The sequence below is a fragment of the Artibeus jamaicensis genome, unplaced genomic scaffold (assembly GCF_021234435.1).
Source record: "Artibeus jamaicensis isolate MK-2021 breed Jamaican fruit bat unplaced genomic scaffold, CSHL_Jam_final contig_387, whole genome shotgun sequence".
In the NCBI taxonomy this organism is placed as follows: Eukaryota; Metazoa; Chordata; class Mammalia; order Chiroptera; family Phyllostomidae; genus Artibeus; species Artibeus jamaicensis.
In genome coordinates, this window is record NW_026521812.1 from 36,153,649 (window position 1) to 36,172,490 (window position 18,842).

The window sequence follows — 18,842 nt, forward strand, 5'->3', positions numbered from 1 at the left end:
ACCGTAATGGCATAATTAATAAAATATATTAAAAAAGAAAAAGAAAAACAAAAAGTTATCTTCATAATTTTATATTAAATCCCAATTGTGCACTTTTTATTCCTTCGTGGAATATTTTTGCTGCATATCCAGGGCAGGGGGCACCCTATTTGGTCTCCCTCATCATGGGAAGAGGACCAGAATAGAGTTGCTGCTGCAGAACGTGTCCAGTGGACAGATGCCAATTCCGTGATTTTTCTGACCACAAAAGGTGAAATCTCAAACACTAGTGGAGAGAGCTTGATCAGAGAATTAATCAGAAAAGTATTTTTTCTATAAAACATAAAATTATATTAGATTTTTAAATTTCTGTTTTTCTCTAACAGTACCAGTATTTTGAAAAGTATGCATTCTATTTCTACTCTAGTGGTTCTCCCTAAAATACTAACATACTTAAACTTACAGTTTTCTAGTAATCGTACATTTAATTTAGATTTTATTTCTCTCTACTCTTTGGAGTTCTTCCCACCTGTCATGTTTAGAACATCTGGAATTGAATTGCATATTCTCATTTTAAGATAGGATTTTTGAAATCAATATTTATTTGATGAAAATGCATTAGTAATTTCTTTGCTTTACTGGTTTTCTGAAGGAAGATTTTAGTGAGGTCAATTCCCTGCATCCTTCTTTGTCTGAATATTCTTTCACTCCCGTTTTTGAATGATCTTTGACCAGGTTGAGAATTCTTGGATCAGCCCTTTGAAGATTTTGTTCCTTTATCTTTCTACATTGAACATTGCTATTAAGTCTGTGGTTAGTGAGCCTTTTTTTCTTTGGAGGTGACCAGCTTTATTTCTCTTGGACAGTGTTATTGTCTGAGATTTCGTTCTATATTTTTGTTTTAGAAATTTATTATATTTCTACTGAACTGTGTTAATAATTTGCTATTATTTCCTCAACTATTACATATATTTTCTCTTTTTCTCTCCCCACATTTCTATTCAAAATTCAAGAAGCTTTGATGTTTATCTTCATGTATCCATTTTTCTCTTAGGCTTCCCATCACTTCATCCTCTGTGCCAGCTATTTTGGGGCATTTCTCCAGCCCAATATTGAATTTTAGAGTTCTTAGTCCATCAAACTTTCACTTCTATGTAAGACTGGTTTTGTATTAGCTTCTGAAAAACGTTTTCTATTATTCTCAACATTTGGTGACGGGCAGAATATGCCCCGTGTGCTAACTCAGCTGTGTTAAATCCAATGTCATTGCCAGTGTTTTTCTAGCTTTCACTTTGTGAAGGTATAACTGGAGATGCTTAGAGAAAAATAGAAAGAAAATAAAAGTGATTTTATTGTCAAAGTACAGTATGTTGCAAATTTTGACTGATGTAGCAACATTCAACAAATGGCTGTCACCTACAGTATGTCAGACACTGCTCTGTGAATTAGGATGCATTACTGAGCAAAACAGGAAAAAGTCCTCATCCTCCTGAAGGTGCTCCAGTGTCTTTTGTAGCCTTTCCCTTTTACTGTCACTTTCCATGACAGTAAACTAGTGATAATATACAAACTTTTTAATGACATTAATATAAAATCGACTCATTTTACATATTTATTAATTAGCCATGTTTTTTGCCTATCCAAATACTTCACTGTGCAGCATTTTTTAGGAGGCTACAGAGATCATGAAAGAAAAATAAGAGGCCTCATCGGAAGTTCAAAAGCAGTGCATCTTAAATCTGTAGTAAAAAAAAAGGAATGGAATTTCAAAATCATGTGCATATTAATATATACACTTTATTTAGAATAAATTTATATGTTAAATCTCAGTGATACTGCCATATACTCAATAAAACAAACACAAATTATAAGTGTTATAAGCATAACAAAGATATAATGGATAAAATATGCCTTTAAAAATTATAAATGGCATAACACAGCCCTAAACCTTAGTTGTTCATGTCCTGGACTTAGGGATTTAATCTTTCTAATCAAGCACTTTCAGATAACCATCAGATATTCTGAGATTTGTTCCAGTCTGTGACACCCACCCCTACCCCTCACCATCTCTGTTGCCATGCACCCCTGCAATGAAGCCATTACTAGCAACCTGTTCTTCTCCACCCAGAGCCCACACATTGGCTTCTACTATCTGGGGTCTGTTGTTTGCATGATCCTGGTCCATTGAAATACATACCATGTACTCTAAACTCTTAATGTCAGCATTTTGATATTGTGAACTGTGATGAACTCATCTGTATTAAAGTGATAGAGTTACAAGAGCTACTACTAAGCAATACTAACACAGAGATTCCAGACACAGTGCTCTTGTCTTTCAGACTCTCCGATCTAAGAGAGAACTGTTGGGAAGTATTGAACCATCCTGTTGTTCCCAGTGAATTGAGAAAATGTCTTCAGAACAAAGAAAAATGACATTGTGGTTTTTTTCATTACTATTTTTTAATAATCTTTCCTTCAACACACTTTTGATGCTAATCAGCATTTATTTATTACTTAGTAAGACAGGTACTCATTGATTTGCCTAATTTAAAATTAAAATTTCACTATAATTTATTAAATGGTATTAAAATATATTTTCTGGTGAGACACTGAAATGAAATGAAATTACTTAAGCTTATACCTTATTCGTCAAGGTTCATTCAGAGAAGCAGGACCACTAGGGGATCTGTCATTTATCTATTGAATTATCTATATCTATCTATCTATCTATCTATCTATCTATCTATCTATCTATCTATCTATTATTTGTAGGAGGTATTTGACCTCACAGAGTTGGAGGAACTGGATAAGCAGTCTCTGCAAATCTGCTTAGTGTTGGATGGTGGAGGTGGATGTCCCAGAGCAGGTAGTCTCTATTAGTGACTAACTAACACAGACTAACATCATTTTAATGTTCGCTTCCACTGAACTTGGTGGTACTGGTGTCCTTCAGGAGCTCAGGCCATTTATACCTGAGCTATGTACACACACCTGGCTCAAGTGTCAACAAAGCCTGAAAAGCAAGGTTGAACAATTGCAGGCCTGGCCACTGCTAATGAGATTAGTCAACAAAGTAGCCATAAAATGTAAGCAATAATATGACTACTGCTTTACCTCATCTCTATAAATTTCTTACAAGAATCCTTTTTTATGGTCCACCATAATTGGAAAGTACAGTGAAAGAAATTGTGGAAAATTATATTCAGACTAGCCAATTTACACGTTACAAAGTCATCACACAATTCTGCAATTTTCTAATATATTCAGACATACTTTAAGCTGCATTAATAAAATCAGGCACATTACATATCTGAGGCTACTAACAGTCCCATAACCTGGAAAGTAAGCTAGCAGATAAGAGCAACCATCAAAATGGTTAATTTGATTTAGTAATCAAATCATTTTTGTTTTTTTACTGGATTCATTAGCAGAATGGGTGATTTAATCATTAATATAAGCAAGCTTAAAGGAGATTTTGAATTTTTAGTTCTAATTTTAATTGCATTACCCTCAGATAAGTAATTAGCAGGTGGTTTAAAAATCAGGTTTTCAAACCTAATTCATTTCTATAATTCAAGGAAGCACTCCCGGCATAGCACTTCTAGAATTTTGGCCTCACAATATTCACAAAGGTAAATTGCCTATCATTTCTGATTGCAGTGTTTTATTTGGTTATTATTTATTGTGTTTTTTTAAATTACATCCATCATCAGCATCCGAACATCTATTAAAAGTAGCATTTTCCAAACTAAACTCAAGAAGAGTATTTAGAAATAGGTTATTTACTTCTGTGTTAGAAATAGACCTGCCATCCTCTCAGTCACTTTAGAAACATTAAAATCACCCCCATAGTTTAAAAAATAAAGAAAAAACTTTGGGTTCTTATATTTAATGTTGGAAGAAAATTAAAGCAATATAAAAAGAACTAGGAAAACAGTATGTATGAATGAAAAACTGAAACATAAAAATCTATAAAAATTGTGGTGCTAGTTTTTCAAACCAAACTCAGAAGAATATGAACAAAGGATGCAGTGTTTAAATATATAGCCACTTCTTGGTTTGTTTTTGATTTGAAAATATTTCAGACATTAAAAACGCAAAGAAGAAAATTAAATTTATCAGTAAGTCATCTAAATAATAAATATTGATTGATAGGTAGATGGGTGGTTGAAGAGGGGATTAGACACATAAATAGATGATTTGATAGATATAGATAGAAGATAGATAGATAAATAGATAGATAGATAGATAGATAGATAGATTTGAAGTGGGTATTAATCTCCAACACCTCTAATTACAGCTCTTAGAAGTAATAAATATCAGTAATTTGCTGAATCTTCAGGATCTGCTTTACCTACCCTGGTCTGTCTGTATGATTGCATACACAAAGGAGTACAAACATACACATTTTTAAACTAAAATGAGATTAGGATTTACAAAAGTTTTTCTCTTAATATCCCATGTGTATTTTTCCTAGTCAGCACATAAGGCATATTACTTTTTTTCTGATGCTTCTGTAGAATTGCATTACATGAGCACACACCATAATTTACAGAACCAGTTCCATAATTTTGGATATTTAAGTAGTTTCCTTTTCGTTGTTGTGTGTTTTGTTGTATAAAATTCTACCAAGAAAAAAACTTGTAAAGGTTTGTGTTTTTTTTTTAAATCTCCACCTGAGGCTATGTTTATTGATGAGAGAGAGAGAGAGGGGGAGAGAGAGAGAGAAACAAAACATCAATCAGTTGTCTCTAGTAGGTTCCGAAGGGGACCAAACCCACACCTTGCTATGTGCCCTGAATGGGAATCAAAAGCTCTTTGATGTGTTGGAGGGAGGGGGGACCACACTCCAACCAACTGAGCTACCTTTCCCGGGCCATTGTAAGAAAATTTGTGAGATAATTGCTTAATTACTACAGAATAAATTCAGTAGGAAGGTTAAATGATCACATGTGGTGCCCATTTTTTATCCAGGGTTCCCACCTGCAGTTTAATGAGTGTCTCTGTCCAAACATTTTCAACATCCTTGAAAAGTATCCATTATTAAACTTTACATTAACTTTATTTTTGAAAAGAGTAATTAGGATCTGAAATGATTAGTGAAGTTAAGCATCTTACCACGTGTGTAGTAGCCAGTTGTATTCATTTTTTTATTATTTATTTTTTTGGAGAAATTAAGTTTATTTCTATACTCATCTCAGTTAAAAATAATTTTAAAGCTATTACATCAGTTTTTATTTTTTAATCTTTATGGTATTTTTCTATTACCATTTAGTCTACATATAATCCCCTCCGCACAGCTATCACCACACTCTTGTCCATGCCCATGAGTCCTTTTTCCTTTTCAGTGAATCCCTCCACCCTCTAACACTCCCCTCCAGCTACATTTCTGTTTTCTATTTGTGAGTCTGTCTCTCCATTTGGCTTGTCAGTTGAGCTTGTTCATCTGATTCCACATATGAGTGAAATCATATGGTACTTGTCTTTTTCTGACTGGCTTATTTCATTTAGCATAATGTTCTCCATCCATACTAACATGAAGGGTAACATTTTCTCCTTTTTATGGCAGAGTAATATTCCATTGTATAAATGTTTCATAGTTGTTTTATCCACTCACCTATAGATCTTGGGCTGCTTGCCCATTTTGGTGATTGTAAAAAAGGCTGCAATGAACATAGCGGTGCTTATGTTCTTTCAAATTAATGTTTTGTGTTTCTTCAGATATATTTCTGGAAGTTGTTTTCTTGGTTGAAAGGTAAATCCATTTTTAATTTTTTGAGGTACCTCCATACTGATTTTCATAGTGGCTACACCAGTCTACATTCCCACCAACAGTGCAAAAGCACTCCCCTTTCTCCACATCCTCAACAGCACTTTTTGCTTGTTGATTTATTAATTACGGCCATTCTGGAAGGTGTGAAATGGCATCTTATTGTGGTTTTAATTTTCATTTCTCTGATGATTAGTGATGTTGAGCATATGTCTATTGGCCATCTGCATGTCTTCTTAGGAGAAGTGTCTATTGAGGCCCTTTGCCCATCTTTGAATTGGATTGTTTGAGCATCTGTTTATCAGATGCATCAGTGAATATGTTTTACCATTCTGTGGGCTGTGTTTTTATTTTGTTGATGAGTTCTTTGCTGTGCAAAACCTTTTTAGTTCCATGTAGTCTGATTTGTTTATTTATTTATTTTTGTTTCCTTTTCCTAGGGGGAAATATGTCCATAAAAATATTGCAGGGCAATGTCTGAGATTTTCTTGGCCAGATTTTCTTATTGATTTCTATGATTTTGGATGTAACATTTAAGTCTTTGATCCATTTTGAAGTTATTCTCACATGTGGTATAAAAAGGTGGTTTACTTTCATTTTTATGATTGTACCTGTTCAATTCTCCAAACACCATTTACTGAATAAACTTTCTTTAGCCCATTGCATATGCTTGTTTCTTCTGTCAAATATTAATTGACTACAAAGGTGTGGGTTTATTTCTGGGCTCTCAGTTCAGTTCCACTGATCTATGTGTCTGTTTTTATGCCAGTACCACACTGTTTTGATTACTATGTCCTTATAGTATAATTTGATATTAGGTATCAATGAAGAAGATACAAATGAATGGAAGCACATACTGTGTTCATGGGTAGAAAGAATTAATATCATAAAAATGTTCATACTATCCAAAGCAATCTATAGATTCAATTCAATTCAATTTTGCAATCAAAATTCCAATAACATATCTCACAGAACTATAATATTTCAGAATTTTATGTGGAACCACAAAAGGCCCCACATAGCAACAGTGATCCTGAGAAAGAAGAACAAAGTGGGAGGAACCACACTACCTAATATCATTCTTTTAGGATTTAGTTCTTTACTCAATTAACTTACTAAAAAAAAGAAATTGACCTCTTGATTTCTTGTTTTATAAAAGATTTTATGTATTTGTTGTTAGAGAAGGGGAGGAAGAAAGAGAGGGGGAGAAACATCAATGTGTGGTTGCCTCTTGAGTACCCCCTACTGGAGACCTGACCCATAACCCAGGCATATGCCCTGACCAGGGGCAGTCAGGTAGCATTGTATGGACATTGTTGGGTAATCATCATCTCTAACCATCTTTAGAACTTTTTTTCTCTACCATTTAAACAGTAACTCCCTAACCTCCCCTCCTGTTAGCCCCTGGCAGCCACCATTCAACACTCTGGATCTATGAATTTGACAATTCTAGGTAACTTATGAGTACAATCATATGCTATTTGTTCTTTTATACCTGACTTATTTCATACTTTATGATGTCTTCAGGGTGTGCTCATGGTGCAGCATGTATTAGAATTTCATTCTTAATTAAATGCTCACTAATATTCCATCGTATATATGTACAACATTTTTATCCCATTTACCCATCGATGAATATTTTGGTTCCTTCTATCTTTTTACTGTTGTAGATAATTCTTCTATGAACATGAATGTACAAAGATCTGTCTGAGTACCTGCTATTATTTATTTCAGGTATATTCCTAAAAGTATAAACGCCAGATCATGTGGTAATTCTATGTGTAATTTTCTTAGGAACCATCATTCTGTTTTTTATAGCAACTATACCATTTTGCAACAAAGTTCTGGTGTGCATATTTTCTGTCTGACTTATGTAGTGTATTTGGTTTTAGGACTGTAAATTTTTGTGTAATGATATCTATTACAAGGTCTATTTGTAGCTTCTGGGCTACCTATTATTTTACACATTGTCTGCATTTTCTCTTTTATCAATCATTATTATACTTTCGATGTAATGGCAGAAGATAAATTTTGTAGAAATATTTCTGAAAAATATTTGCCCTCACATATGCCATTATTTCTGTTAAGAAATATGTTCTCTAAAACTGTCTTGTGTTATAAGAAACAGAATTCTGAAATATTTTCCAACAATAGCTGATGCTGTGAAAGGCAATATAAATTCTGTGTGCCTGGATTTCATTTTACTATTCCCTGTATCTTGGATTCTAGAATACAATGTAGCACAAAGAAGTCGCTCAGTAGCCCTGCTGGGGTGGCTCAGTTGGTTAGAGTGTCATGTCATACATTATAAAGGTTGCAGGTTTGAATCCCAGTCAGAGCATACCCTAGGTTGCAGGTTCGATCCTCCCACCCCTGTCAGGGTGCTTACTGGAGGCAGCCAATTGATGTTTTTCTCTCACATGGATCTCTCTTTCTCTCTCAAAACCAATAAATATATACTTGGGTGAGGATTAAAGAGAAAAAAGTTGATCAGTAAATATTTGTTAAATTTGAATTAGTTAACTCTGCATTTTATGCTTCATCATCTGTGGTTTAGCTGTGGGTACATGAAAAGTAAACCAGAGCATTTTGGATGAGTTAAGTCACAATATTTTCCTTAGCTTTTTTCCCTCTGGGATATAAAAGAGAATATTAATGCTTCCCAAAATGTGGCATGTGTCAAATTATCTCCTATGGTAGATAGTTGATGAAAATGCTGGTGATATTTCACCCTGTTCTCATAAAATATACTTAGAAAAATGTCAGCATGCAATTGTTATTCTTCAGGGGAGATATTTTGGGTGGTCATTATAATACTTAAAAGCTTGTTGTATCCAGAAATGTATGCTAAAAATATTTTAACACTACATGCCTATAAATTGGATCATGTCAGGTTATAGAGACCCTAAAATGTGTACTTTACAACCACAGTAGCATGGTTTTGTTGTGGAGAATGAGAGTTCATCTTAGAAATCCAAAAATCACCACTGGAAAAAAAAGTTTATGTCTTTAGACATCATTAAATGCAGAGTGAGGAAATAACCGATTAAGAATATTGTAAGTAATAATCTCAAAAATAAAGAAAATGATAATGAAAAGGTAATGTGACTTGTTTTATTCAGCGAAGTGAAAAAAGTTTAATTCTAACCCCTTAAAAGCTTTAAAAGCAATTGTGAGTTTATTAAATTCCTCAGTCTAGGCTTATAAAAAAGATATTATTTATTTATTTATTTATTTGTGGATAAAGACAGGGAGAGAAACATCAATGTAAGAAAGAAACATCTCTCAGTTGCCTCCCATGGGTGCCCCAACCAAGGACCAAACCTGCAATGCAGGCATGTGCTCTGATTGAAAACTGAACCTGCGACGTTTTGGTTTATGCAACAATGTTCAAGCAACTGAGCCATACCGGTCAGTGCTGGTTTTAGGCTTTTTGCTCATAGAAGTAGATATCTACACAATTTAAAAAAAATGGTCTCCACCTGATATAAACATAACCTCCCACTATACATCATCCACAGATTTTATAAAGTGTTGCAAAGAAATATATATGTGTCAAGAAATATGTTCGAGAATACTCACAGCAGAGTTGTTGGGAAAAACCTGAATTTTTATCAACAGAAGAATGAATATATAACAGGTAATAATCATTCCATTGAATATTATACAATAATGAAAATCAGTAAAATGATGTTACAAGTATTCATTCATATAAATGGATGAATCACATACAAGCTCTTTTCAGAAAAAGTCCAGCTGTTGTTAACATAACAGAAACAGTTTGCATGACATGGATGTAAACTGTCAGACAAGGAAAGTGGACTGGAATGCACATGCGTGAGCCATGGCAACTTCACTGTACTGGTCAGTGGGGGCAGTAGATGCCATTGAGTGAACATGTGTACTGTGTGGCTGTTACATTCAAAATGACTGAGTGAGTAGAGCAACAAGTCTACATCAAATTTTGTGTTATGTTTGAACATTCCTCTGCTGAAACTATTTGGATGATTCAAGAGGTATTCAGGGATAATTTAATGGGTGCAGTGCAAATAAAAGTGTGGTACAAATACTTCAAAGATGATCAAGAATCTGTCGAAAGTGATCCACATTCTGGAAAGCCTGCAACAAGAAGAATACTTGATAATGTTGAATGTGTATGGACTACAATCAACAAAGATCGGCCACTGACATTGTGAAAATTAGAAGCTCACTTGGGGATTCCACAAACTACTGTGTCTGAGATTTCGATGCAGCATCTTGGCATGAAACTTGTGGCAAACTTCATCCCACAGCTTCTGCTATGTGAGCAGGAGAAACACCATGCTTCAGTCAGAGAACTGTGTGAGGTTCCAAGGTGCCTTCTTTGAAGGAGACTGAGGCTTTACTGTCCTGTCTTATATCTCGTATCTTCATTGGTAAATGTCTCTATTTTTCATATCATATGGCTAGATATTTTCTGGACAAACCTTGTATATTAAAATATTGAGGAAAATCAAACAACAGGTTTTAGAAGAATACATATAGTTTAAAACTAAAAACATGAAAAACTGTGCATACTTATGTATATGTGAATATAACTATTTGTGCATCTATACATGTAGGCATTTCTGTGTCTATATATGCATATATATGAAGAAGATTCAATAAATGTTGAAAGAAAAATATCAAATTCAGCTTAGTTCAAATTTTAAATTAGTGAAATTCATTAATACCTCGATGTGAGGAGTGAAGGTAATGCTATGGAGGGGAAATAAAGCAGGGGTTTAAGTTTTATTTGTAATATCATATTTCTTATATTTTCAAGACATATTATTTTCATATTCCTAAAAATTCTAATATATTTTACAATAGTTTCTAAATAAAATTATTAAATAATGGATATAATTTCTTATAGCTACAAAGTGGTCTTTTTTTTTCTTACCCATAGTCATCAAGATAGGAAATACAAATTTTATGGCTCATTCTCATCAAATGTAATTGATTATAGGAGGGAAAAAACAGCAAGAATGTAATATGCGAACTCAGGTAGACTGTGGCCAATCTTCCCGTTAGCCACTGCTCAGAATCATAACTCTTAAGTGTCATGTAGATGACCCTTCACTTTTTGGCCCTTATCTGACTCTGCAGACACTTTCTCCACTGACTTAATGCTGCATCAAATCATCATTGTCTTCAAATCACAAAATTACAATATATACTTTGTCATTTCTTACAAGAAGCTTCCTTGAGTTGAGATGTCTTATTGTCTTTTGTCTTAGACAAAATAACCCTACATCTTTCAAGAGACACGACATTTTGGGGGGTAGGTATAGATTTTACCCCTAAGAACTCAAGGATGACTGCTCTTTGCTCTGAGCACCAACCACCTTTGATTTATGTCTCTGCTACAATGTTGCAGCAGAATCACATGTTGTCCGGCTCTCATTCTTGTTAATGTCCATTTTTTTAACTGAAATGTGAGCCTCTAAAGAGCAAGAGCAAGACTCTGTAATGCTGGTAATTTGAGAACGTGATCAACATAGGATCTGACAGTAAATTCTCACAACTGATTTTTGTGCTATGGCATTCAAAGAATGGACCCTAATATTTCTAAATATTTCATGGCTAGAAGAGCACTTACTCTGAAGACAAAAGTGGTTTTCTGTTTTGTCTTAGGGAAAAATATTTATACTTCTTTAGAAAAAAATTACTGTTTTACAAAATATTTTTTTTTAATTTGGTCAAAAACAAAGCAAGACAAAACAAAGAAAAAACCCACTTCCATCTGGACTGGAAGATACCAGACTTGCAGCATGGAGGAGGGTTGGGGGCAGACCAGGGTGAGCTCTGTGACTCTGAACTCCAAATTGGCCACATGTGAGAGCAGATTTAAGACTGCTATTGTGGGCTGTATTTTTTATAATTTCAAATCAATTGGTAAATTCAAAAATAATACACCCAAAACTTATTTACACTTGGGAAAATAAGCATGATTCATTTGGAACACATTAGTAAGCAAAAACTCTGAAAGAGTCTGTGATAAAACTAAAAGTAACATTTTAAAAATTTCTAGAACTATTGTTAGACTATCTTGCAACATTGTAAACCACCCACCCACATAGATTTGTGGAAAACATAAGTGTTCCTTTGGGTTTTCCTAAACGTACATGGGAAAGAGAACCTAGTAGAAGACAGCTTTCCACAGCCCAGGAGATGGAGCAGATAATGGCCAAGGTGACCTTATTTTGAATTCTCAGCCTGTGAGGTCTGAGAAAAACATGAGCTTACAATTGAATATATAACTGAATGGAGAAAAGAATGAAAGACTTTTTTTCTTACAATGGTATCAAGAAATCTTGGAATGAATTTTAAAAAGACACTCCTAAATCCCTGGCTGGTGTGGCTCAGTGGATTGAGTGCCAGCCAGTGAACCAAAAGGTTGCTAGTTCGATTCCTAGGCAGGGCGGTTGCCTAGGTTGCAGGCCAGGTCCCAGTAGGGGGTCTGTGAGAGGCAACCACACACTGATGTTTCTCTCCCTCTTTTTCTCCCTCCCTTCCCCTCTAAAAATAAATAAAATATTTTTTAAAAGTGTGTTTTTGTTATTTGTATTTTTACTTCTGTGGAAAATGAAGTTTAGAGAGATCAAATTACGTGCCCGAAATAATCATGGCCTTTCACAGGGCAGCTGGGAGTTGATCTCATGTCTTCTATTCCAGGCTCCATCCTCTTCCCTTTGTACCAACTGTGCCCACCTTCTAGGTACAAAGAGGAAAACTTTATATTTGGGCTATTTCCCACCAGCCACCTGATGCATGCTTATTTCAGGCCCCTCTTTTTTGCGTGGTGTTTATGGTGTAGCTCTCAATTTACCAACATCCAAAGTTGGTCCACGCTGACAATTCTTGAAATCTTTCAGCCACTGAGGAAATAATAGCTTTCATGTTTTAAAAGGACTACTCCCCACTCGAAGGCAGGTTGACCCGTGTCCCAGCCCCACGCTGAAGCCCACACAGCAGATGTTTGAAGCCTGCCGACTCCCTAGCTCACAATCTCACTCTCTTGCTGCCTTCTGCCTCTTAACCTAAACCCTGGCCCTGGTTTCTATTTTCTAAACATGCTCCACTCATGTTAACTCTTAACTGTTTGAAATGGAATGGTATAAAACATACTTACTTGCAACAATTATTTGAGACCTTAAACTAAAATTCCTGTTTCCTTTTTCCTGTCCATCCCTTACTATGACTTTTAAGATGAGAAACTCAATTACACTAAAATAAGCCCTCCTAAGCTAGAATCTGGTGCAGGATATAATCATTTAAGTAAACAAGATGAGTGTAACTCCGTCTTTCCTGTAGTACATACACAAAGCAAACTCTGTGCAAGGAGCCTTCCGAGAAAGAAGTTGTCTCAAAGATTAAATGCAGTTAGAAATATTTTCGTTTTTCAAAATCTGCTTGTGAAGAAGAGTTTTGATAAATACTTCTCCCAACGTGGATAAGGGGCCTAAAAATGTTCTTTGAAGTTTGGTAGTTTTTCTAGGACCAGGGGACACTTCTCACCTGGAAAACCTGAACACCTGGAATACAAAGAGGTGTCTCACAGTGTGTTGTGTTGCGCTTATGTGCGGTCAAGCCTCAAAGCAGGCAACAAGCATAAGTCCTGGGAAGTTCACGTTATATGATGCATCAGACAAGGCATTGATAAGAGAGAGGAGCTGGAAGAAATACAACATTAGCAACTGACCAAGTTAAAAGCATTCAAAAGATGACACATTTATGTAAATAAGGCACATTTAACATTCGGATTATAACAGAAGCCCACTAAACTGTAAGTGCCATTTGGGTGGGATTATTGTCTGATTTCTTGACTATTGAATTCGCAATATCTGAAATAACACTGGTCCCATAGTAAGCTCTCAATAAATATTTTTGAATAAGTGCTTGAATTTTCACATATCTGGTAATGACGAATAGATATCATGTTTGACAAGAGATATCACTACAAATCTTTCATGCTTTAAGAAGCTAAATGTCTTGAACATCTTTATTCAAATAACTTTGATAATCTAGGCAAAATAAACAAATTACTTGAAAACACAAATTTCTAAGTTTGACATGAGAAATGTAAAATCTAAATTTTCTGGTACCTAGTAAAAAAATTAAAACTGTAGTTAAAAATCTTTATACCAAGAAAACCTTAGACCTATGTGGTGCCACTGGTAATTTTTAAAAAATTTAAAGAAGAAAAAAGTTATACTAACTATTTATGACTTCTTCAGGAAATGAAGATAGAGGAAATGATTTCCAATTAATTTTATTAAACTATGATAGCTTAGAAACTCGTGAAGTTTAACAGGCCATGTCTCATGAACATAGACCTAAAAGTACTAAATATAATATTTGCAAATTAAACTAAGATATGAATAGGAATAATTTATCATGGATAAATTAAATTTATTCCACCAATTAAAATTTAGTTTAACATTCAAACTTAATGTAATTCATGCTATCAAAAATTAAAATAAAAAGGATAACAATAATCACATCAGCAGTTGGAGAATATATATTTAGTATAACTTAACATCAACTTTTGATTTTAAAATATCAACAAATTGATTGTAAAAGGAAATTTTTTCTTAATATTTTATAGATTATCTACTGAAAACCAATAGCTAGTACTATATTTAATAGCGAAATAGTGAATGTTTTCCCTCTAAGCCAAGAATGAGCGAGAATGTCCAAAATAATTTTTAGATTATGACTGTACTGGTGATCCTAGGCAGTGCAATAAGGCAATCAAAAAATTAAAACATAAAAATTGAAAAAGAAGTAAAATTTCAGTTGTTGAAAATGGTGTAATTATGTACATAGGAAATTCAGAATCTATAAATAATTTAAAATAATAAGTAAATTTTAAAAGGTTAGTGGATGTCATATCAACATGGAAAATATCATATTTCTATATATTCACAACAAATTAAAATATACTTAAGAAATAACACAGTTTAAAATAATATCACATATCTTATTTTGAATATGTTTCTTCATGTGATAAACTACTTTGCAAAAAAAATCAAATATTATCAAATACCTAAGAATGAATGTAACAGAAATGTGTGAAGCTTCTTCATTAAAATTACAAAGTATCACTAATGAAAATTAAAGTAGCTTTAAATAAATGGAAATATGTATCTTTTTTATGTATTTGTAAGGTGTCAATTTTCCCCTGATTAATGTACAAATTCAACATAATTCTCCTTAAAATGGAGAGTTTTTTTTCTGAAAATAGAGTTGAATTTAGTGGAAAATAGAAGAATTTCCATAACTAAAACAAACTTGAAGGAGACAAATAAGGCACCGACTCTTACTATAAAAGCTGTGTAAAGCAAGAAAATAGTGTAAACATATGAATAAGAAAAATCTTCAATGAATGGGATCAATTGATTGCCACCACTTTCAAGTCTCATAAGTTTGTAACAATTCTTTCTAATTAAGTTTTTTTGCTTGGGCTACATCAAGTTAAGAAACTCATTATACTTTTTCTCCACCAATATCAGCCATATACATATAGAATTTATGTACACTAAAAAAACAAAACAAGGCCCTGGCTGGTGTAGCTCAGTGGATCGAGCGCGGGCCTGCGAACCAGACAATCTCGGTTTGATTCCCAGTCAGGGCACATGCCTGAGTTGCAGACCAGTTCCCTGCAGGCCAATTCCCAGCAGGGGATTCATGAAAGGCAACCATACATTGATGTTTCTCTCCCTCTCTCCTTCCCTTCCCCTCTAAAGATAAATAAATAAAATCTTTAAAAAAAAGAAAACATTACAACAAAAACTGGGCAAATGTTAAAGACAGACAATTCAAAAGTGGATAAATACAAACAGTAAACAGGATGTAGAGTTGTACTGAATTCATTGGCAAACAAAAATGTGGAATTTGAAACAACAGTGAGATCCCATTTTAGACCCACTAGATTGTTAAAATACGTAAGCTGGGTTATGACAGAAGCTCGGAAAGATGTGAATCCCCGTGCACTGCTGATCAGACTGTGTGGTATGGCACAGCACCATTGTCGTTCTGAAGGTCAGTCTGTAAAGATTAGATAAATCCAACACTAGAAGATCCTATGGCCCTGACATTCTGTTCCTGGTATGTGCCTACAGAAATTCTCAGGTGGGAACATAAATGTTTATCTATAAAATCATTTGTATTAATGAGAACTAGTAGGAAGCACTCTAGATATCTATCACCGAGGAAACAGAAAAGAAAGTAATAGAATGCTATCAGATATTAGAAACAAATAATAAATGTTAATGTAACAGTATAGGCCCATCAAAAATATAATGCTGGATAACAGGAAAAAAGTTAGATCTATACTTCAGTAGCACCTGGGGAAATTGGAAATGCATGTCCATAATCAAAAGAAAAATAACCTAACAAAAATAAATACACATTGAACTCATTTAAATGGTTGCCCATGGGTAGGAGGGAGAGGAACATCTGAGTGAGAATTTTGGTTAAAATACATAACCAAATAAGTATAAAAAGAAGAGTTTTTTAAACTAATGCTTATAGCATTTCACAAAATAAGAGTTGTATTAATTTAAGTTTTTGTCTGCCCTCAAGCCTCAATGTTCAAAAAAACACAAAATAACATCAGTCAATCAATCAATAATGACATATCCATGCAATGATACACCAAGTGCATTAAAGCCATTGCTCTGTGTGTGCATATATGAAAAGCAAGACATAAAACAAAGCACTCACTATGCTGGCTACCAGAGGAGGAGGGGAACAGAGAGGAAGATGAAGAGGATAAAGGAAGTCAAATATATGGTGACAAGAGACTACACTTTGGGTCATGAGCAATATGCAGTTGATATATTATAGAATTTTACACTTGAAAATTGAATAATGTTTTTAACCAATGTGATCCCCAATAAATTTAATTTAAAAAGTTAAGCCAACTTAGTGGCTTAAAACAATGCACATTTATTATATTATGGCTTCCATTGACTAGTTTTCTAGTTCAGGCATGGTTTTTGCTGAATTCGCTGCTCACCATCTTACAAGGCTGCTATCAAGTGTGAGTCAAACTGTGTTCTGATCAGGAGGCCTGATGAAGAAGAAATCTTCTCCCAAGCTCATTTGGGTTGTAGACTGGAGTCATTTCCCTGTAACTGCATGGCTGAAGCCTTCTTTTTCTTGCCAACTCTTGGTAGGAACCCCTAGGACTGCCTTGAGGTTATTACCACTTGCCCCCTTCTATAGACCTTTCACAACATCATCCCTTACTTCTCTCTTCAGCCTGCTAAGACAGGGTCTTACGGGAAGAAAAGTAATCATGAGAATGACAAGCCTTCATCTCTGCCATATAATGTAACCTAATTAAGACAGTGGTATCTTATCACTTTTGCATATTCTATTGGTTACAAGCAAGTTCTGCCTGCACTCAAGCATCATGGATCACACGAGGGCATAATTTACCAAGGGTTACCCTTGGAGTGTTTTCCACTCTGGACAAACTTTGAGATTAATGAGGCACTTATAACTTATTCTAATTTATGGACAAATTTCCACATTACATGCAGTGCAAAATAAGGTGCAGAACCATGCATATAACATATAATCAACTATATTTAATAATTATATGTGTATGTGTTTAAATTCATAAACAATTCCTAAAAGGATGAATAAGAAACTGGTTATAGTGATCCTGTCTACAGAGTTGGAAGGGCAGGGAAGGTAGTGAAATTTAGTAATTCTTCACTTCTGTATTTTAAATTTTGTCCAAAACATCTATAGCAACTTTTCAAAGTTCATATAGTAGATTTTCAAGAAGTATAGAAGAACTCCTATAGCAAACTTATATTTTAAAAGCTGCAAAATAAGAGATTGTGTAATATGTAAGCTAAAATAAATCAGAAACATCACAGGATCAAATATTTTCCTTTTATGTAGAATTGTATATGACAAGGGAGTGAAGATGTATTTGTAATCATGTTTTTTTGAAAATCAAAGGTGTTAAGTGTGAAAAAGATAAGTTGACATTCATCACATGAAATAGGAGACTAATAAAAATTTAAGTTAGTTAATAATTGTTCATTTATGTGAGTAAATAATAAAAAATCCTCCACTCAAAATATTTGACAATTTATTCTTATCATCAGTACTTTGGTTAGGATTATACAGTCAATTATTAGTAATCTATCTAGTTTAGAAGGTATAGAGTTGGCCAACATTCATCTTGGATACATTCTACTGTTATGTCATCTGAAGATGAGACTTTTACGCTTTAGGCATCATGGGACTGGTATTCTAAGAAACACAGTGACACATTTGAGGAATCACCCCACCATGTTCTTACTACATTTACAGCTCAGAGAGGTTAAAGACGGGATTTTTCACCTGCGTACTTTCATCATTTATCGGAGTGGTTGGACCTTAATTGCTCTTCAGTAAATATTTGTTGAACATTTCTAAACCAAGTGTGCTAGAAAGTATTAAGATTGTTTTTCACAAAAATCTGTAAAGAAAATGATCAATTTTTGTCTGATAAAATATCATTGTCTTTGTCTCTGAATATCTAAAGATTCTGAAAGCAACGCACAAAATGGCAAAATGGCATCGCTCATGTGAAATGCTGCCCATGCTTCTCCGATTAGTACCTAGTTCAGTGAAACTCAGGTGCCTTAGTCCTAGGGAGCAAAGCTGCTTGGAAAGGCTTCCACGTGGAATAGGAAAATTTGGCTCTTGACTCTGGATCAGAACTTAAATATAGTCTCTATTTTTCAGATATTCTCAAAACACATATGTTTTGTTAGGTCATTTTTTCAGGTTTCAGATACATGAAAAATTTTCCAGGAATACAGACACTTCTCTACTAGGAACATCACACCAGCTCACACACTTCCATGTGTATGTGCATATGTGCCAGCGTATGTGCATATGTGTGTACAGGTGTATAAATACTTTCCTAAGTGTTACTCGTGGTTTTAAAATATCCTTACAAGGCAGATTCTATCGTTACTCTTATTTAAGGAAACTGAGGCACAGAAAGGTTAAGCAGCTTCCCTTTCTCTAGAACTGATAAATGACAGAGTCAAATTAA